This window comes from Canis aureus, chromosome 5 (genome assembly GCF_053574225.1).
Source record: "Canis aureus isolate CA01 chromosome 5, VMU_Caureus_v.1.0, whole genome shotgun sequence".
NCBI lineage: Eukaryota > Metazoa > Chordata > Mammalia > Carnivora > Canidae > Canis > Canis aureus.
Window position 1 is genome coordinate 85508619 of NC_135615.1, and position 21841 is coordinate 85530459.

At 64.3% G+C, this 21841-nt stretch overlaps 1 long non-coding RNA gene across 1 annotated transcript; it reads left to right on the forward strand.

Annotated features, from left to right (window-relative positions):
• The first annotated feature begins 1358 nt into the window (after positions 1–1358).
• Positions 1359–21391, forward strand: LOC144314954 (uncharacterized). Its single transcript, XR_013380786.1, has 2 exons — positions 1359–1564; positions 12428–21391. It is a non-coding gene; the product is annotated as an uncharacterized LOC144314954 (long non-coding RNA).
• Positions 21392–21841: the final 450 nt, after the last annotated feature.

The window sequence follows — 21841 nt, forward strand, 5'->3', positions numbered from 1 at the left end:
AGTGGCCACTCAGTCAAATGGCAGCGGCGACTGTCTTCCCTCCTGGCCTCGGATCTTGGCCAGCTGCCCACGGACAGCTGACTTGGTCCAGTCTTCGGGATTTGGGGCTGCTTGCCAAGACCCTACCCACTGGGCAGGCCTCTCACGCTGCTCTCAGCTAGTCCCGTCTCTGTGGCCATTTACAACCAGCCCGGAGTGACCTCAACTCAGGAGGAGGGACCTTCCCTCAGACAACTCCAGCTGCCTTCACGTGACCGGACGAGTGAAGGGGAGCTGGGGAGACCAGAGGAATGTGCTTAACCCATCATTCCAAGGCTCTGAGGGTCAGGAGATGCAGGTTCAAGTTCCTTCTACCCACTCACTCACTCATTCATTCATCCACCGAGCACCCACCGGCGGAATCAGTGGTTCACGCAGATGCACCCACAGTAGAATCAGTGTCTGCCTCACTGGCGAATGCGCTTCAGCAACGTGACCTCAAGAAAACTACTCGACGTCTCTGGTCCTATGAAGGAAATGGCCTGAACATCCCTTGTTCGGGGGACGGGATGAATTCACCGGTGGGGGGTGCTTTGAGCAGGCGGGGAAGGTGCTATAACCTCTGAGGTTAGAACCCTGATTTTTCAAACCTATCCACACTCAAGAATGGGTTAATGTTCCACATTATTAGGGCCAAACAGACACCCTTGAAGGTCAGTCAGCCAGCCCTGTCCTTGCACAGATGGGGAGCCTGAAGCTCAGGGAAGGGAGGTAACTTGACCGAGGACACACTGGGAGACTGGCCAAGCCGAGACTGGAATGCAGGTGTCCCTACTTCTGCTCCAGGGCTCCTTGCACCACATCACACTGGGACGCCTCTGCTTCCATCGCAGTTTTGGATTTTTAAGGGCAAAAGCAGAAGAGGTTTCAAAGGGGATGCCAGAACCTGGGTACCAGGTCCTTCAAAGTCCCCATGGGGTGGGGGGCTCGCTGTGATCCCAGAACACAGGAATCCGGGCCCCTTGGAGAGGCTGCTGGGCTCTAGGGCACCAGGCCCTAGACAGGTGCCCTGGGAGGGGCTGGAAGCTGCTGCGGCCCTGGGCAGGGAGGGGTGGGGTCAGACTCTCAGAGAGAGGGGAGGAGAGGCAAGGAAGCCGCCTGGAGGATGGGGTCGGCTCCCCCTAAGGGTCACTGTGTCCATGTTGGAGCAAAGATGCGCTGGGTCACATCCAGGCTGAAGGAAAGTTGGTGAGAGAGACTGAAGGTAGCTGGGAAGGACGAACTGGGAAAGACCAAAAAAGGGGGGAGGGAGGGAGATACACATGGGGGAGAAGAACAGAGCGGGGAACAAAGAGAGGGCAAGCGCAGGATGATGCAGAGAGAGGGGCGTGTAGCCTGGTTGCAGGAGATTTGTCTGGAGTAAGGACTGAGGAAGGGGAGCCGCTCGCTCGCTCGCTTGCTCGGGGTGGTGAGCTAAGCCCAATGGACTCTGCGCCTAGAATCCAGGTTCCCGGGGGGCCAGGCTTCTGCCCGCGGCTCCCACGGGGCCACAGCCTCCTCCTCCATTCGGCAGATGCCAGCTCAGGTCCGCATGGGAGGGGGGGGACCTGCGTCTCCGTGTCCCGGTCCCCAAGGAGGTGCGCGCGGTGCGGGGAGCTGAGCGGCTCTGGGTCCCGGGCAGCCCCGTGGGCGCCCGGGGAGGGGCTCGGCCTCTGGCCAGGAGAGATGCCCGGAGGGGCCAGGACCTGGAGGGAGCTGCCCGCGGACGCTGGTGCGCGTGGGAGCCCCGAGCTGGCCCACGTGCACCGGCGGGCGGTGAGGGGCCTGGGGGCTGCGCGCGGGTGTGCACAGGTGTGCGCGGGTGTGCACGGGGTGCGCGGGGTGCAGGGGGTGCAGGGGGTGCGCGGGGGGGGCGGGTGTGCACGGGGTGCAGGGGCGCGCGGGGTGGGGTCTGCGGGGCCGCGGGGGACCGAGAGGCGTCTCCAGGCCCGTCCCGCCGCCGCGGGTCTCCCCGGGGAGTTGGGAAAAGTTCTCCCGGCGGCGCGGTCGGCTCCCGGGCCCCGCGCCCCTCGCCCCGGGCGGTCCCCCGCGTGCGCAGGACCCGCCTTCCCCCGCCCCGCCCCGCCCCTGCCGCGCGGCGGCCGCTCTCCGGGGCTCCGACGGGAGGAGGCCGCCGGCCTGTCCCTCCGAGTGGCCCGCGCCCCCGGGACCGACGCTCAACTTCCAGGGGATCCGCTGTGCCCGCGAGCACGGGCGGCCGCCGCAGGTCGAGCCTCCCCGGCCCCGAGCGCCCGCCCGGCGTGGACCGCGCAGCCCCGAGCCCGAGCCCCGAGCCCCGGCCCCGCAGCCCCCGAGCCCCGGCCCCGCTCCCGGCCCCGCAGCCGCGACCCGGGGCGCACTCACCTCGGCCGGCGGGGGGGCCCGGAGCACAGCGCCCCGCGGGACCCCGCGCCCTCGCGCCCTCGCGCCCTCCCGGCGGCAGGAGGCGGGGCCGCCCCCCCCAGCACCGCGCGGCCGAGCGGGTCCCGGTCCCAGCGCAGCCCGAGCGCCGCCGCCGCCGCCGCCGCCTTTTATCCGCCGCCGCCTTTGTTTGGGTCCCGGCGCTACCACGGGGCCGGGGGGGGCCGGGCAGGCCTCCGAGCCGCGCCGCCGCCCCCCGCGCCGCCCGCCCCCGCCCCCGCGCCGCCCGGCCGCCCGCCCCGGGCCGACGACGCCCGCGCCCCGCCCGCGCCCCGCCGCCCCCGGGACCCGCCGCCCCGCGCCGCCGCCGCCGCCGCCCCCCCCGCGGAGCCGAGTGGTACAGCCCGGCCCGGAGCCCGCGGGAACCAGCGCCCCCTGCGGGCGGACGCGCGCCCTGCACCCGCCCGCCCCGCCGCGCTCCTGCCCCGCCGCGTCCTCGCCCCAGCCCCGCAGCCCTCCATCCGCCAGCCCTCTAGCCCTCCATCCCCTCAGCCCTCCATCCCCGCAGCCCTCCATCCCCGCAGCCCTCCATCCCCGCAGCCCTCCAGCCCTCCAGCCCTCCATCCCCGCAGCCCTCCAGCCCTCCAGCCCTCCATCCCCGCAGCCCTCCAGCCCTCTAGCCCTCCATCCCCTCAGCCCTCCAGCCCTCCATCCCCCCAGCCCTCTAGCCCTCCAGCCCTCCATCCCCGCAGCCCTCCAGCCCTCTAGCCCTCCATCCCCTCAGCCCTCCATCCCCGTAGCCCTCCAGCCCTCTAGCCCTCCATCCCCCCAGCCCTCTAGCCCTCCATCCCCTCAGCCCTCCAGCCCTCCATCCCCCCAGCCCTCTAGCCCTCCAGCCCTCCATCCCCCCAGCCCTCCAGCCCTCCATCCCCCCAGCCCTCCAGCCCTCCATCCCCCCAGCCCTCCAGCCCTCCATCCCCCCAGCCCTCTAGCCCTCCATCCCCCCAGCCCTCCAGCCCTCCATCCCCGCAGCCCTCCAGCCCTCTAGCCCTCCATCCCCTCAGCCCTCCAGCCCTCTAGCCCTCCATCCCCCCAGCCCTCCAGCCCTCCATCCCCCAGCCCTCCAGCCCTCCATCCCCCCAGCCCTCTAGCCCTCCAGCCCTCCATCCCCCCAGCCCTCCAGCCCTCCAGCCCTCCATACCCCCAGCCCTCTAGCCCTCCAGCCCTCCATCCCCCCAGCCCTCCAGCCCTCCATCCCCACAGCCCTCCAGCCCTCTAGCCCTCCATCCCCTCAGCCCTCCAGCCCTCCATCCCCCCAGCCCTCTAGCCCTCCAGCCCTCCACCCCTCCATCCCCCAGCCCTCCAGCCCTCCAGCCCTCCATCCCCCTAGCCCTCTAGCCCTCCAGCCCTCCATCCCCCCAGCCCTCCAGCCCTCCAGCCCTCCAGCCACACATGCCACCCACCAGACCCCCGCCCGCGAGGCCACGAGGACACAGAGCCCAGGCCCAGGCCACTCCTCCCCACCGGGGCTGCGGCACACTGGCTTCGGCGGCCCCGGCGGGGGGAGGGCCCGAGGGTCGCCCCAGAGGCCAGGCCAGCTGCAAGGCCACGGCGCACGGTGGGGCCCAGACCGCTGCTGGGTGGCAAGAGCTTCCCGGCATCTGGAGCACGTGCAGGGGAGAGCAGGGAAGGGGGAAGGGGCCCATGGGTGGCCTGCAGCAGGTTCCTGGCCTGCACAGGGACTCGGCCCCAGAGGGCTCAGATGAAGCACCAGGGGCTACACAGCCAGGCCAGCTTCCCAGTCATTCCCTTTAACACAGGGAAACTGAGGCGAGGGCACCTCTAAGTGGAGCTCCCACTGGGTGACCCACCTGCCGTTCCTGCTCTGCGGCCGGCGGCCCCTGGAAGCTGTAGCCTCCCGCCCGCTGCCCACCGGACACATCCGTGTGTGTCACCCAGGATGCCTTGAGGGCTCATCTATGCAGAAGAACCAGTGTCCCTGCCCAGGCACCTGCACCCCGTGTGCTCAGGACCCTCAGCAGAGGCGTTGGCAGGCCAGTCAAGCCTGTTAGGAGACTCCTAGTGGCTTCATGGGGCCTTGACGACCTTTAGGGCTGGAGGCAGCTCCTAACTAGAAGGATGCCACCCTGAGCTGCAAGGGGAGACAGACAGAGACCAGAGGCCTCTCCTGAGACTTGGCAGGGGGGTATGTGCATTGCTGTCCCCAACAGCAGTGGCTGAATCTGATAGAGGAGTGCAAAGGGACAGACCTAGCACCACCCTGCATGTGTCCGGTGTCTCCTGCTACATCCCAGAGGGAAGCCAGAAAACGTGGAGCCATGGCGGGGCAGAGGGGGGTGTAGGGTTAGGGAACAGGGAAAAGATTGCTTTTAAGGGAGCAATAGGGGAGAAGATACAAAATGCGTTCCCAGGCCCAGCTGAGAGCAAAGGGTTTCCTTTGCTGGGCGAACGGCTTCCTCTTCTCAGCCGGTGCGATGGCTGCTTCCAGAAGCCTCCTCAAAGTTCTACAAGCTTCCCGCACTGTTCCTTTCAGTCTGACCGATCCGCAGGGGATGCCGTTGGCACGTGCCATGGTGCTGGGCCGTCCTGAGGACGCGGCCCCCACTCCCCCGGGAACTATTACTAACGGATTGGGGTCCTAGCCCCATGTCGTGTAGCTAGCCACAGCTCTCCAAGGCCTCCCTGCCGTGGGGTCTCCAGATGATCCCTAGTGGGGGATGGGCTTGCCGTGCCCCGGTCGGGGGACTTCTGGGAACCTCTGGGAACCGGGGACGCAGAGGCAGAGGCCCGCAGAGTGGGGGAGGAGGTAGGCAGCGTGGTGCCCAAGAGCACTGAAAGGATGCAATTTTCCCGGGCCATCAGCAGAGTTTTAAAAATGCAAATGGAACCGGGCCTTTGAAATATGCCTGCCATAAAGTGGAGCTGGTGATGGCGGCGGAGCCGGCGCGGGTGCGGAGAGTCACGGGCAGCCTCCTGGCAGGGCCTCACCCTCAGGCTTCCTTCCCTCCAGTCCCCACTCCGCCTGCAGGATGTGCGTTTACGGGGCCCGGGGATGCTGGGCTCAGAGATCCCTGCCCAACCTCGGGGCACCTCCCCGAAGCCTCCTTTGCCCCGAGATCTGCCCAACAGGAAGGCGGCGGCGAACGGATGCTGCCCCCCGCAGCCCTGCTCCTGCGCTGTCTGCTGGAAGTTCTTCCTGGGTCTGATTTAAATGCCTCTTGGCGACGATACGCGGCTTCCCTTATCCTCTGTCTTCACGACTAATTGAAAAGCTTCTCTTGTAAGGGGTTTGAGCTATAAAGGCCGCTTTGTCCTTCGTTCCCATCCCTTTATTTCTGTTTTGATTTCCCTTCAACCGTGTCTGAGGCAGGGCCTCTGAGCCCATCACTCGCTGTAAAGCCGTATTTCTGTTCCACCCCTTACTGACTGTGTGACCTTGGGGAAGTCACTTCACCTTGCTGAGCTCGGTTATTTGGTCTATCAAATGGGGATGGAAGAAGTGCGTCTCTCAGAGGGGCGGCTATAAATGAGGAGTTTGTTAAGTGAGCAAATCTCGGTGCACAAACAGCATTCAGCACGGCGGACGGCGTAAACGAAGCTCTAAATAAACACCAGGTGGTAGTGAAGATGATGATGATGGTGATGAGGATGAGGACGAGCTGCTGAGCAAGAGGTGGCCTGGAGGTGTGTTGCTGGAGGCCACCGTGACACTTCTCACTTCTTTGCCCCACCCCTGCTGAGACGAACTGTGTGCAAACCAAGTCCTCCCGCCAGATGGTTGAGCAGCTCAGGGGAAGGGCACGTGGGGAGGGGAGGCTTGGAGGTGTTTTTTCCTGAAAAACATGGTAGATTAAGACAGTTGCTCCATTGTAACAGCCTCGGGGAACAGAATAATTACATTCAAAGGTGATTGTGTCTTCAATCTGCTAACACACTGGCTTCGGGACTCCTGGCCCCCACGTCTCCAGGAAACCCCTGGCGCTCTAGATGCAGGCGTCTTTTACCAACTGCGTGACCTGGGGTAAGTCGCTATTTCTCCGAGACTCAGTTTCCTCATCTGCAAAATGAGAGTGTAATGAACTGTGCCTATAAGATGCCTGCGGTGATCTTTCCGGCTGAGGCGGAGCGCAGATTTATAGGCAACAATCGGATGATCATAGAGATAGGTCGAATGGTCAGTCCCTCTTTCCGTGACTCTCAGGGTTGACTGCACTTCATTTGATATAACGGATGCAAAAGAGCTCAGGAAACTTGCCCGGGTTCATGGCGAATGGATTTCCGGCTGAAGGTCACGTAGGAAGTCCGTGGAAGAGTTGGGTTGGACCCAGCCCTGAACTTGTCCCAAGGCACCATCTTGCCTTGTTCTCCCTGGAGCTCCGCTCAGGAGGTGGGGGGCACAGGGTGGAAGGGCCAGTAATTCAAGAGAAGAGAAAAAGGTCTGGAGGAGGGCGATAGGGCCAGACTGGGGAAAGGGCGCTGCAAGACAGGGCCTGGGGGAGGCTGGGCAGATGGCAAACCTTCCTCTTGCCTCCAGAATTCTGCAAGCAGCCAGACCCAGCATCCTCGCCCAGCCTCGCCTGCCTCCTCCAAGGACGCAAGCAGCCTGCGCCAGAGTGAATACAATCCAAGTTATTAATTGCCTGCAACAATTAGCCCCAGTGCCTGGCCTGCAGACACCCGGGCTCGGAAGAAAAAAAAAAAAAAACAAAGAAAGAAAAAAGCCAATTACAGTTTTATCAATATTCGCTTTGCTGTGTAATCCTCCCCCAGCAGCACAGGCCACCCTACCCCCCGTTCGTGTTTCCGGGGGCCTTTGCTCTGGCTCCAGCGTCTGGACAGGACCAGGTTTTCCTGGGGTCTTCAAGGGCGGAAGTCACTCAAGGGCTGGACCCTAAGGGGCCAAAGCGCTGCCAGGGAAGAGCAAGACCCTCCCAAGGTCTGGACGGGGTGGCCTTGGCCAAAGACTAGGGCTCCCCCCCCACGGTGCAGGAGAGCGCTCACCCTCCAGGCTGAAGGTTTTAAATAGGCTCCCGAGGGTCGTGCTGTCAGGACCCGCAAGGGAGAGATGGGGAACTGGGGAACGTCCCCGAAGTTCCGGTTTGAATCCCTTCAGTCACAGACTAGCTCCGTGGCTGCTTTAGGAAAACCCTTTCATGACTCTGAGCTCATGTCCTTATCTGCAGACGGGGTGCGGTGGTCGCACGCGTCAGTGGAGGGAGGTTCAGGGAAAGGCCGTGCAGGGGCACGAGGCAACCCGGGGCCGGGGCAGGGGGGGGCACGGGGTGAGCTGCAAGTAAACGGCAGCTGTTTTGTTCTATATGGACAGAGCCTGGCCGCAGGTTCCCTGCTGCCCGCAGGCGCCCGTCCCCCGGCAGGCGAGAAGTGGGAGGCAACGGGAATGAGGCACACGGGGACTCGGGGGACCTGGAGCTGAGCGGGCCTTGCTGTGCCTCACACCGCGGTCCCAGTGCCCCTGGCGCTCCGGCCTCTTGCTCCGACCCGCCTTCTAGGGGCACGGGGCTGCTGAGCCCGAGGGCCCCTCTAGCCCATCTTTTAGGAGAGTGTGAGCAGAGGGCCTGGGTGCAGGATGGGGAGGGGGTCGTGGGGAGACTCCGCGATTACTCAGGGGCGCACGGCAGCCGGGTGAATGTACTGGAACTGCCAGGAGAACGTGAAGCCGGTTACGTAAATCGTTAAGCCTGGACGCGCACATCTGTTGGTTCCGCATCAGTAAAAGAAAGCACTCGCTTTTATCAGGACGGGGCATGAAGGTCGTCACCTGGGGCAGACGGACTCGGGGAGGCCGGGTCCGAGGCCCCAGCTCGGCCCTCCCCCGTGGGGCGTCTCAGGACCACGAACGGCGGCAGATGCCAGCCTCCGAGCTCCTGGGCCATGGCGGAGGTGAGGGCAGAGGGAGGGGGGACAGGACGTGGCCTCTGGGTCCTCAGAGACGGTGCGACGATGCTGCCGTTCAAGAAAAGCTCCGTCACCCTCGGGGGTGGAGGCGGCGGGGCTCTGAGTGTGCAGCGGGCCCGCGGGAGAGTCGGAGAGAAGTCACGCGGAGGGCCTGCCTCGAGCCTCCCCCGGGAGCACGTACAGCTCCCGCTGCACCTGTCCGCGCGACAGCGTTCATGACTCGGCGTGGCATTCCAGCTCCAGGTGCCCCCCGCTGCCCCACCCTGACCCCATGTCCCTCTGGCCTCAGCTTCCTGGCACGAGTTGGCCGGCGCCTCCCCTTGCCTCAGTCGGCCTGGCTGGCCCACTGGCGCCGGGAGCCGAGCCAGCGTTAACCCTGCCCGCCAGCCTCCATCTGGGCCGCAGCCGTGACGGCAGGAAAGAGCTCCTCTGGCTGCCCCCCAGCTGGAGAAGCGCACGGCCCTGCTCCGGGACACCCGGCGTGGGGCGGAGGGGGCGAGGCCCGGCCAGAGGGCTCTGTGGTCGGGGCCTTGGGCTGGAATGAGGGGCTGCGGAGGGACCAGCAGCGCTCGGGCGTTCGGGCACCTTGCAGACAGCGAGGGAGGCTACCGGCAGCTTTAGCATCATTGATAATGAACGGCTGCCGTGTGTCGGGTGTCAGGCCCCACGGATGCGTTACTTCCTCTAAACTCACACCCGCCCGGGGGACGGGCCTGCACCATCCTCATTCCCAGGTGAGGAGATTGAGGCTCGGCTCCCGGCAGTGGGATTCGTTACCACGTTAATCGTTCCCATTTTTCAGATGGAGAAACTGAGGGTCGGAGAGGTGAGGGACGTGGTTGAGGTCACAGAAGAGTCCGTGACGGAGATGTGCCTGGCGTCAGAGGTGGCACATTAATGTGTCGCACTCTGCTGCCCGGCACGAGCTAGGTCCCCGTGGGGCGCCCACCCCGAGCCCTCCACGATGCCGCCTGGGTCTCTTCCCGGGTCACAAACACAACCAAGCGAAGCTCCGCGCTCTCCCCAGGGGGAGTCACCGCCTCCCTCGGAGCCCCCCGCCCTCCAAGGGCGCAGGCCAAGGCGGTCCCCGTTCCAATCTGAGTGGCCGTGTCTGATGCCATTCCCCCGCGGAGACGAGCAGGGCCATCCTGCGACGTGGCAGGACAGTCCCCGGGCCCCGGGGGGCGGCGTCACCCCTGGCCCCCAGGCCTGGACGCAGGGGCCGCTGGCTGCACGACTGCCATCCCCCCGACACCCGACGCGGCCGACTCCGCGCTCTCACCCGGGAGGAGGTTAAGGCGCGGGGCCGGCGACCACAGCGGTGGCTGCCTCCCGACAGCACAGTCGCTGGGGCCGTGGCTCCGAGGCTTCCGTGTCCTTCCCGGCCCCCCTGAGTCCTCGTTCTGCAGCTGGGCGCGTCGGGGACAGCCGTTCTCGCCGGCACCCAGGGCCCCGTGGGGCGGGGGTGCCTCAGGCTGCAGCAGGGCGGCGTGAACCGCCCGACGGCCCTGGGGGCGCAGCCTGGGCGGGTAGCCTGGCGGGCCGAGCTTGGGGAGCCGGGCTGGCGCCTGTCCCCCTCCGCCCTGCCAGCCCCACTGCTCCTCCTCCCCCACGTCTCTTCCCTCCCGTCTTCCCCCACCACCACCTCCACCTCCTCATGGTCCCTCCTTTACACTTACTCGTCCCCTGATAATGAGCACAGTCGATGTTTGCTGAGCACTCGCTGTGTGACAAGCCCCGTACCAGGCACTTCTTCTGCACCCTCCTCTTCACTCTTCGCCACAGGCCCTTGGAGAATAGCCCTCTCTCTGCTACAGATAAGGACAACGTGGCTCAGGGACGTCAGGATGCAAGGCTCACCCTCTCCCGTCCTTCGTTCTGCTGGGTCTGTGATCACGGTCCTTCCAAAGCTTTTTATTTTTTATTTTTTTTTGAGAGAGAGAGAACCCAAGCAGCCCCCACGCCCAGCGTGTGAGCCCAGCGTGGAGCTCGATCCCACCACCTCGAGGTCATGACCCGAGCTGAGATCGGAAGTCGGACGCTTCACCCGCTGAGCCGCCCAGGCGCCCGTGACCCCGGCCACGTCGGTCCGCGGATACTAGGGCCTGCGGAGCGTGGGGGCTGCGGCCAGAGCCCCAAGTCCGCTCACAGCCGTGCCAGGTGAGGGGGGCGCGCTGCCCGAGTTCTCGGAGTCTCGGCCTCCTCCCCGCACACCGGAGCCAGAGCCGGCGCTCAGCGGGAGGCGCGGCCGAGAGCAACAACAAGGCAGTGCCCGTAGCTGTGCGCCACGCAGCCCGCGGACCGGGGCCGTCTCCCTCTCACGGTGGGTCAAGAGAATCAGAGAACACGCTCCCTCTCGTCCGGGGCGGCCCCCCCGGTGCTCGTCCCCCAGAATCGTTCTCCCAAGTATCTCGTTGGTAAGATTCGGGCAGGACGGTCCCAGCTGGCGTTTCTCTGCGTGTCGCGTGCGATGTGTGAGGCGCTCGCGTCATCTTGTATGGAACGTGTGGGTTCTGAGCAGGCGTCCTGGAGCCTGTGTTCACACCCCGGCTCTGGCACTTGCTGGCTGTGTGCCCCGGCGGGACTCGGCTGACCCCCTGCGCTTCACCGTCCTCATCTGTAAGAGACGAGGAGTTAGTTAGGGGCGTGCAGGAAGCGCCCGGTCGGGCTGAGCCTCGTGGGTGCTCACCGTGAATATGTCACGTCCACAGCAACCTCGGAAGGTAGACGTTACTGTCCTCGTTTTACAAAAGGAGCAACCGGCAGAGGTTCGGTCCCTGGCCCGAGGTCATATAACTAGTCAGCGGCAGAGCAGGATTTGAACTCAGCTCTGGATGATTCCCAGCCTTCCGGGTTTCGCTGCAGCCCCACGTCTGGGAGGGAAGAGGAGACGGGGCCTGGAGGCTCGGTCAGCCTCCGACGCCGTGACCCCGATGAGCTGACCCGCCGCCCTCTTGCTTCCTCTGGTCGTTCCCATTTATCTCAGAGGCTCCTGTTTAAGGGGCAGATTCCCGGGCTGCCCGCCCTCCCCAACCCGCTGAGCCTGCCGGGGCCCTGAATCCAGCCTTGTCTGCCCCCCGTGGGCGGGGAAGCCAGGAGAGCCCCCCAGGACCCCTTCTGTTCCCCGCTGGGGGCTCTGCTGCTCCAGGTGCTCCGTGGTGCCGCCCTCCCCGCTGCCCCAGGACACCGCCCGACCCAGCACGGCCGACCCTGTCACAACGGCCCCTCCGCGCCCCCGTAGCCCCAACTCCACTCCCGTCCCAAGAGCCCGTGTCGCTCAGACGCCCTCCCAGCCTTCTCGCGTCACTCCATCTGCCCGAGAGCTTCTTTAGCTTCTTCTCCCCCAGCTGAAGTATTACTCATCCCGGAGGCCCTGCATCCCTTCCACGGTGGAGCCTCCCCCCAACCCTCCACCCACTCTTCCCCCAGAGTCGTCAGCTCTCTCTCTTCTTTGCTCCCGGAACAATTTCACACATCTATTTCTGCATTCGTCACAGTCTGACTTGTTTTCTATATGGAGTCTGTTGCGTGAGGGCACACAAGGTGTGAGGGTGCACGACGTCTCTGTGGGGGTGGGGGCACTTCCCGGGCAGAGGCCGGGGGCACACATGGGCGGACCCTAAGCAGGAGCAGAGCCCGGAGCTCCTGAGGCCCTGGTTACGGAGGCCGAGCGCCGGGCTCAGATGTTACCCTCCCATGGTCACGTGGCACTTCATGGGAGAGCTACGGAACCGGGGCCCCCTACTCCCGATCCTGTGGGGCCCCCCAAACTCCCAGTTGTACAGCTGGGCTGATGCACACACGCACTCTCTGTCACCCAGAGCCTCCAATCCACCTTGCTACCTTTATTAGTCAGCTATCGCCCTCCTAGTGCTGTGTAACAAGCACTTCAGAGTCTCAACAGCATTTAACGTTAATGTGTGTATTTTTTTAAAGATTTTTATTTATTCATAAGACAGAGAGAGGGAGAGAGGCAGAGACACAGGCAGAGGGAGAAGCAGGCTCCCTGCAGGGAGCCCGATGCGGGACTCGACCCCAGAACCCCGGGGTATGTGAGATGCCCAGCTGCTGAGCCCCCCGGGCGTCCCTAACATGTGTGTTTTGCCCACAGGTCCAAACCTGACTGGAGAACCCTGCTTCAGGCCGCGGCTCAGCTCGTGTCTGCTCCACGCGTCCCATGAGGAACCCCTCATTAGGTTCCTTTTGTGGCAGAAACACAAGAACCCAAGGGCAGCCGCGTAAACACATCTCAAGGCTCTTCTCTCGTTGCGTTGCTACGACCCCATTGAGGAGAGCAAGGCCCCGGCCAAGCCAGTCACGTGGTGGCGAAGGAGACCCAGCCCACATGCAGCCACGGCCAGGCTGTGCTGGGAGGCTGCAGAATTAGGACCAATAATTCAGGCTTCTGTGCCACGTTGATGCCTCCGCCTTCCCTCTTACAGATCCCGATTGATCGCTGACACCCCAAGCCGCTCCGTGGGTCTCTTCAGCTCCCTCCCCTGCAGCCACTTACCCGCAGAGCTTGCAGCTGACTTTCCACCTTCCCCATCTGAAACCTAGCCATGCCGAAGGCAAAGTGACGACGGCAAAGAAATGTGAAGAGAACATTCAGGCCGAAGGGTTGCAGGTAGAGGAAGAGGAAGGAGGCACATGATCTGTGTCATTTTGGAAGGGTGGAGAGTGGGAGAGGCCGAGCTTCACCCCATCTTCCAGCACTACCCATTGTCCCGAATCTGAATGGTGAGCTCTGGGGACCCCTCAAAGCTCTCGGTCAAGTTCTCGTAGGACCTCCCACCTCCAGGGCTTCAGAACCTTGATGTGGGGACACTTTTTTAGCAATCTTTATCTGTCTTCATCAGTTGACCAGTTTTTTAATCTTTTTTTTTTAATTTTTATTTACTTATGATAGTCACACACAGAGAGAGAGAGAGGCAGAGACACAGGCAGAGGGAGAAGCAGGCTCCATGCACCGGGAGCCCAACGTGGGACTCGATCCCGGGTCTCCAGGATCGTGCCCTGGGCCAAAGGCAGGCGCCAAACCGCTGCGCCACCCAGGGATCCCAGTTGACCAGTTTTTGATAGCAGCCCACCAGTGTCCAATGGAGAACCGGCGGGCGGCCTGCACATAGGACCCCGGCCGAAGCCAAGCAGAGCATCCCATTGTCTCCTGGGCTGCAGAGGTTGAATCAGGGACAGACACAAGGCAAATCCAGGTCAATGAGAATTCAGGCTTTTGTCGAACTTCTGGGCGTGACGTGAGGAGTTAGAGGAAGCCGGGAAGAGACCCCGTTTGTCCTGCAGGACTTGAATCTGAGAGGCTCTAGGCTTTGTGTCGCTAGCAGCCATCACGGCGCCCACTGACACCAGAATGAGGTGTGCCGGCCTCACCCGACTGACGGGCGAAGAGAGGCTCGACTTAAGCTCCGCGGTCGGGCTACGCCCACGTCCTCGTTCGCGACTTTCCAGCCATGAGATGGAGTAGAACAGCTTTTCTGTCACTTGTAACTGAAGGAGTCCTGATTAAATACCCTTGGAATCCTATAACCGTGCAATCTGGGGCCGCTAAAGCCAAGGGTGTCTGGAACAATAAATTTGTTGGGTGCAGCTGGTCGGGGACCCGACTCCTTTGGCTCAGGTCGTGACCTCGGTGTTGTAAGACCCAGCCCCACACCACGCTCGCATCTGCCTGGTGTTCGCTCTCCCTCTGTCCCTCCCGCTTGTGCACTCTTGTGCTCTCTCTCAAATACACAGACAAATCTTAAAGAAAACAGAGGAATAGATTTACCGCCGCTCAGGGAGTCAGTCCTTGGAGACTAAGCCTGGCTGAAAGGAACACGGTGAGGGCCTCAAAGCTCTGGGCGGGGAGCACGGAGGACCCAAGGGGCCGTTCTGCACCCCCACCCCTGCAGGTGCATCCACCCTGTACTGGGAGCTCCTCCAGGTCCAAGCACTAGACCTTGATGGCCTGGGTGAGCCTTGAGCATCGAGGCGCACAACCCCAGCTTCCTCGTCTCAGCCACGGCCCTTCACGGTTGCATCTCTGCATGGCACCTCTTGTCCTTTCACCGGGGGGGGGGAGGGGGGGGGCACAGGGTCTGAGCCGGCCTGGAGCGGTGCAAGCCGCGTTGCTGGGAGAGGCTGCTGCCAACAGCATCACCGTCTAGAGGGAGAGGCAGACGGTGAGGACATCCCTTAGAAGAGCTGCATTCAGGGCAGCCCGGTGGTGCAGCGGTTTAGCGCCGCCTTCAGCCCAGGGTGTGACCACGGAGGTCCTGGGATCGAGTCCCACGTCGGGCTCCCTGCCTGGAGCCTGCTCCTCCCTCTGCCTGTGTCTCTGCCTCTCTCTCCCTCTCTCTCTGAGTCTCTCATGAATAAATAAATAAAATTGAGGAAAAAAAAAAAAGAGAGCTGCATTCAGCCAGCGGAAACGCCTACCCCAAACGGGACTGCTCCGAGCCAGGCGCCCAGCCCGTGTTCCACCCTCCATCCTGGCATCAGGGCCCGCTCTTGCTGGCTGACCTTCCCGAGCAGATATTTCAGGAAAGGGACTGGAAGCTCACACCTCGCTCTGGCTTCCCCACCTGCTGAGACAATCTTCCAAAGGTGCCAATGGCTGAACTGGCTGCTGGGCCACTTCTCTCTGCCAGGACCGGGGCTGCCATTGGCCGTGTTCCCTTCCAGCCCACAGGGCCGCCCACCTGGCCGCAGCTCCTGGATCCAGCTTCCTCCCCTGGCCACTCTTCTTCACAAGGCAAACAGCTCTTTGCCCTGCTTGGAGGTTCCTGAGTATACTAACTTGGGGTCCTAGCTCCATTTTCCCCAGGACTTGCTCCTACATATCGGTGTCAGCCTGTCCACTTGGAAGCCAGAGGCTCCTTCGATGGCGGTAAGCCTCACTACACTTCTATGAAATGGGCCCTTGCACTCCCATCCTATAGGCAAAGACGCCAAGGCTCTGAGGTCCCCGACGCCATTCACCCCGCAGGCTCAATAAACAAATACTGGTTGAGCACAGTCTACTCGCCGGGCACTGTACTAAGTTCTCAGGACATTACGGTGACTAAAACGAGGTCCTGATCCACAGGCTACTCGGTGGGGGTGGGTAAGACACTCGCTGAAGGGCATAGAGCAAATTATCATCGCCCCTGCACACAGAAGGTGCCCAATCAATGCACAGATTGGCTGAAACGCCTTACGGGCAACTGACGACGAGCAATCACGGGCAAAAAGGCAGTGGGGGGCAAGGGATGCATTGGGAGGAAGGCGGGCGTCAGCTTCCAGCCTGGAGGCTGCGGCTCTTGGCTCCTGCCTGACCAAGCAGCTGGGGGGCCGCAGGGCTCTGGACTGGCCCGGGTCCCCCCAGCCAGGGCTGCAGAGAGGATGGAGGCAGTGCAGCCAGGCTGGCCTGCTGGTGCGGGGAGGGACGGTTTGCAAAGAGGAGGATGAGCCCTCGGGATGGACCAGCCTCAGAAACGATAGCAGCAGGCTCTCTCTCGCCTCCGGACCTTGCTTCTCAAAGCGCAGCCTGTGGACCAGCAGCATCGGCAACACCTGGGCATTCGTTTAAAGAAATCCCACCTCGCACCTACTGAATGTGAGTCTGCGATGCCAGCAGGGCTCCCCACCGCCTCCCAAGGCTGGCCGCGCACCGCGCACTAGAACCACCCCGGGAGGTTTGGAAAACCCTGGCGCCTGGATCTGTCCCGGAGACTCTGATTGCATTGGTCTGGGCTGTGGCCGGGGCAGCAGGACCCTCTCGAGCCGTAACTGACCTGTGACACCGTGTGAGTGCAAGGTGTGCAAGCCATCACTTGACGCACTCCCGTCTTGCAAAACCGTCACCACCGCAGCATCCGTTAACACCTCCTTCACATCACGCGGTCATCATCCCTTTTCTTTTCAAAGATTTTATTTATTTATTCATGAGAGACACAGAGAGAGAGAGAGAGAGACGCAGGCAGAGGGAGAAGCAGGCTCCATGCAGGGAGCCCGGTGCAGGACTCGATTCTGGGACCCTGGGGTCACGCCCTGGGCTGAAGGTGGTGCTAAACCGCTGAGCCCCCCCGGCTGCCCTCATCATCCCTTTTCAAGCCAGGACCCTTTCGGGCCCAAGAGGTGATCCCCCTCTCCCGGCGGAGGCTGGCGGCCGCCCCTTTAACCTTGTAGGGTACATCCTGAAACTTGACCCCTCAGGCCCGCCCCACAGCCCTGGTGGCTCAGGAGGGCCTGGCCAGTCCCCATCTTTCAGAAATGGCCTCACCCTCCTTTCTCAGCCCAGCAGGCTGGCGTAGAACAGCGGTTCTCCGAGGCCCCAGTGGAGCAGCGTCACCCCGGAGCTTATTAAGAATGTGAACATCTGAATCAGAAACCCTGGTGATGGGGTCCGGCTTCTGCGTTCTAACGGCCTCCCCGGTGCTTCTGGGGCAGGCTCAGGGTTAGGAGAGGGGCCCTGGCCCCTGTCCCGGCTCCGGGTGTCCTCGGGTGGGGGACTCGCCCTCTTTGGGCTTCATGCGTGCAGATGAGGGAGGCGTGGGCCACATGGGGGCCGTCACCCTCCGTAGCGCCCCCGGCAGTCACTGCCCGTTGGCCACAGCACCCAGACGGACCCGCACTCCCCTAGCACCCCCCACCCCCATCCCCACCCCCCAGCCAGTGCGGCCCTCCCCGGTGGTGGTGGTGTCCGGGGTCAGCATCGGAATTTAAGCCTCTTTAGCATCCCAGGCGCTGGCCCAGCTCCCAGGCTCCTCCGCGGTGTCAGTGGCAGGTGCGGCCCGGGATCCGGGAACCCAGCGCGCTTTCCCCTCGTCCTCCTCAGGCTCTGAGAGATGGAGAAGCAGGTGCGTCCTCATGGGCCAGAAAGACGTGTCAAGGGGGCGGGTGGCCTGTTGCCTCCTCCAGGCCCTTCCAACCGCCATGCTCTGCACAGCCACCCCCACTCCCTGATGAACGCCTCCGCACTGATCCTAACGCAGCCACTGAGGCTGCAAACGTGACCTTCCCCGTGAAGTCCCTTTGCCTCCAGGCAGGGACGGTGGAAGTTGCCTGGAGAAGGGGGCGCGTCCTGCCTGCAAGATGCGTCTCCACGGCAGTCGGCCTCCCCCCTGCGGACCGTGGCTTCTGGAGATGAGGAACCCGTCAGGATCCCCCACGCCAGGCCCTGGGCCCGGTAGGGACGAATGTTCGGGACAAATGGGATTGAATGAGGTGCCCGGTTCCCAGCGTCAGGGGCAGGATGTCCTCAGGGCCCCGGCGCTGCTGCTAATGGCACCCCTTGCAGTTCGCCGTGCCAGCGTCTTGGCCACCTCCCCACGGCCCGTCCTCCGGGCCTCAGGGTCAGTGCTGCCGGGCGCTCGGGGCCGACAGGTGCGGGCCCGGGAGCTGCCAGCGTGCGCTGCACAGCCTGTCTGGCCTGACTCCCTCCTGGTGAAGCGGGAGGCGCGGGCAGGCGGCGGCGCTCCCACTGGCCTCCAGCCAGGAGCCGATGGCAGGGCCATGGGGCGCCGGCCGCAGGCAGCTTACTGCCCCCGGGGAGCCAGGAAGGCCGCGCCGGGACTGTCCTAAGGGCGGCGAACGGGTATGTCGGCCCCGCTGGGCTGCCCTCCCCTCGCGCCCCGCACCTGCCTCGGCAGGCGGAGACCCCTCCTCTGCCGCTCACCGGGACGGGCCACACGCGGATGTGCGGATGTTCGGGGAGGAAAGGCCCATCTGGAGGAGCCAGGCTGCCGCCTGCCCCCGGGGATCGGCGCGGTTGTTACCGGGAGGCTCTCCCTCCGCCTCGCAGAGTAATTGCTGAACAGATTGCACCGGAAGGAGAATTCCCGGATTATGGAGTCATGATTCTAAACGGCTGTTTATCTGCGTTTTGCTTCGTTCCTTAAAAGAAAAACGGTGAGAATTTAAGTACGTGAGCTGAATGCCAGGGACCAGAGGACGGTGCGGGGCACCCAGGAGAAGCCGGGGGCGTCATGGTCGCCCTCCTTGTCTCCACGGCTTCCCCCTGCACACACCGGAGCAGAGCCCGGGGGCTCCGGTGCCCGGGCCAGGGCCGCCCGGGGGATACCTGGCATCAGTCAGTCTGACCCCAAAGCCGAGCTCCCCGGCTGCCCGCGGTGAGCCAGGGCACCTGTCCGCCGCTTCTCCCTGAGGCTCCCTGGACGGCTGCTCTGAGGTGCTGAGGACACAAAAGCCCCGCGGTTCCGACCCGGGCTCGGTCAGTGGAGGGGAGAGACGGGGGAGCCACCGCCCTCGCCTGTGCCCAGGGCCCCCAGAGTCTGGGCGAGGACACCGAGGGCCCCCGTGCGGCGAGGTGCGAGGACAGTGCCGCGTCCTCAGCCCCAGGACGCGTCCGTGCGCCTGGCTCCACCTCACCGAGGCTGGGCCTCTCCTGGGACCGAGAGTGCGTGATCCTCCCGCCACGGCTCAGGGTCCTCCTCGGGCTGCGGGATCCAAAGCCCCGCCCCTGTGACCCGCCCGTCGCCCGTCGTCAGGCCGTGGGCCACCCTGAGCTCAGTTTGCTCATCTGCAAAGTGGGGATACTGAGAGTCCTGCCTCGTGGGAGAGTAGTGTGGGGCCGCGCCTGCTCCCCCAGCCGGGGCTCAGGAGCTGCTGGACACACCGCATTCTTCCCCCAGTGAGTCACTTACCCAGGCCTGTGACCCACAGGCGAGGAGGCTGACGGGGAGGGGCACGCGGAGGAAGCCCCCCACCCCTGCCCAGTGACAAGCCTGGGGGCGCCAAGGGAGCCCGGAGCACAGGGTTGCTGGAGGCTCCCGGGAGGTGACAGTCATGGGGGGCAGAGGGACAGGAAGACACAAGCCGGGCATCCGGCAGGAGGAGCAGCGCACGGAGGCCCAGAGGAAAGAGAACGCCTGGCACCTCTAGGGAGCCGCATGGGCCCGCGATGGCCGCGCATCAGGGCTGAGTGACCGGCAGCGACGAGAGATGGGGGTGCAGACCGCGGGGCTCGGGGGCCCTTGGGGTTTGAACTGTGTCCCCCAGGAAGATGCGCTGAGGCCCCAACCCCTGGCACCTGTGGATGTGACTTGATTTGGACCTGGGGTCACTGCACAGACGAGGCCGCGCCTGGGGAGCCCAGGGCACCAAAGGTAGCCGGAGCTTATTGAGCACCACTGTGTACCCCGAGCTGCCCCGAGACCTCGGCTTCCTGTGGCCGCTGACTCGGGGCTAAGGACACGAGGCAGGAGCTGTGAGTCTGCCCACCTTGGAAACCACCCTACGGAGGAAGAGAATCGAGGCTCAGGGAGGCACAACTGACATGTGGCGGGCCCCGACCCTGCCCCGGACCAGGGCACCGCAGCTGGAGCACCCGGCAGTGCGGGTGGGGTGGTCTGTGGAGGGACACGTCACCCAGCCCGGGGAGGCTTCCTGGAGGAAGCGGGCCTGCAGGAGCAGAGAGCTGGGGAGCGCTCAGCCTGGGGACGGGGCCCACAGGAGCACAGGGCAGGCCCGGGGTCCTGGTGTGGGCGGCTGGGCGACAGGCTCCAGCCTCTGTGCCCTGGAGTGGGAACCCCATGAAAGGAGAGGCCAGAGGCCCCGTCTGCGTCTCCCTCACCGTTCAAGGGCTCCTAGCCTGAGGTCAGCTGCCCAGAAGGGGCCCCAGTGCTCTTGGCCATCCCCCCCCCCGCGACGGTGACAGGGGCTCCCTCCTCCCCCACCCGCCTCCAAAACTCCCTGCACCTCCCCTCACTGCCCCCCAGGAAGGTAGCCCTGGGCTTTGACTCGGGATCCCCAGGCCTGACACGGGAACCGTTTCTCTACGAATCAATGAATGAGTCCCCGAGTCGAGCTGCGGGAAAGGAACAAATGCGAGCGTCCGGCCCGGCAGCCCCACTAAGGCCCCTGACCCCGTGGCCGCCCCTGTGCCCCCTCTTCCCTGGTACAGCCCAGCCCTCGCCCCGCGGGGGAGCTCGGCCCGTCACCCCAGCACAGAGACCCCGTCCGGGATGCCAGCTCCGGCAGGTGTGGGAGCCCCCGGAGCCCCGCCATGTGCGCGTCTTGCCTCTTCCCGCAGCCTCGGCCGTGGGGGGACCCGGCGCCGGGGGACAGGCCGCAGACCCGCTGGGTCCCGGGCAGAGGCAGCGCCACTGGGGGAAGCATCCCAGCCACTGTCCCCGCCCCGGACTCACCGCGTCCTCGGCCACTGGGCAGGCTCTCCATCTTCCGGGGCCTCTGATATTTAAGGAAATTAAGGTCAGGTCTGGCTGCTAAATATTTGTCTAAGCCGAATAGAAAATGGTGCCAGAGAAGAAGGCCTTCAATTTTATGAGCAAATAAATCATATGATGGGAGAGTGGGCTGGGAAGACGGAGGGGGCCCGATGCTCAATTATTTAGAGCAGAAAGTGCCTCCCAGAGCCTGGGGTCCGCCCATGCCCCCCCCCCCAACTTGTAAACCATGGACCCTTCACTTTGCTCCGAGGGCCAAGGCCGGGGGCAGGTTAGGGTCACACATCGGTGACCTTGAGTTGGGGCGATGCACCCAGGTCCCCGTGTGGGCCCAGTCCCGTCCCAAGGGTCCTTTGTAGTAACGGAGGGAAGCAGGGGCGTCAGCGTCAACGCCACGCGGCGGGAGGAAGCCTTGAGCAGCTGTGGCCGGCCTCGCGCGAGGAAGGATGGAAGGCCGCCGGCCCCGAGGGCGCCCCTGAGCTCCGGGACTGTAGGGTCATGCATGTGCCATGTGTCCGGGGCGTGTTAAACGGCGGTCACGGGGGCCTAACGCCGTCCCTAATGAGCAAGCAATGCCATCGCTACCCAGCTGTCACGCAGGGAGCCCGGAGTCCTGGGTCCCCGCCCCGCCCCCCTAACTGGCCGACCTGCCCGGGGCAGCTCCCCGCTCTCCGCTCTCCCGGGAGCTTCTGCACCACGAACCACCCTCTCGGCCTCCTGTCTCAATGCTGAACATCTTCTCGTTTTAATCGTCGCCGGAACGGTTCCTGTGCTGCCCCCCGCCCCCCCTTTCCACCTGCAGTCTGCTCCCGGGCCGGGTCCAGGCTGAACTGGAAGAACCGGCCGCCCCCGGAGGAGGGAGTTAATAAAGGCGGGAGGAGAAGAATCAATGTGCGCTGACATCCCTATGACAGATTGGGGCGAGCGACAGATTTAATATCCTGCCGTTTCCCTTCCCCAGCCTGGGGGCCGGAATTGATTAAATAAATTAAAGCTCCGCAGCGGCTCGGGATGCTCTGGGTAAGGTCGTCTAGTCCTCCCGCTGTCACCCGCCCCGCCGCCCCGGGCATGGGGGTCCTGAACAGCCGGCGGCCCCGGCCTCTGTTGGGCCCGTGCAGGGATGCAGACGGACAGTGGGTCGGGCGGGAAGCGCGGGATGGCGCGGGGAGGTGGGAGGGGAGGCCTAGGGCAGGGCAGGGAGGCTGGGGCCCCGCGGGGAGCAGGGGCAGGGGGCGCAGCAGAGAGCGAGACAGCTGTGGGCCCCGCTGCATGGCCCCACTGCACGCCTGGGCTCCTGCAGGCTGGACGCAGCAGGACAGCGGGGCCGGAAGGGACCTGCC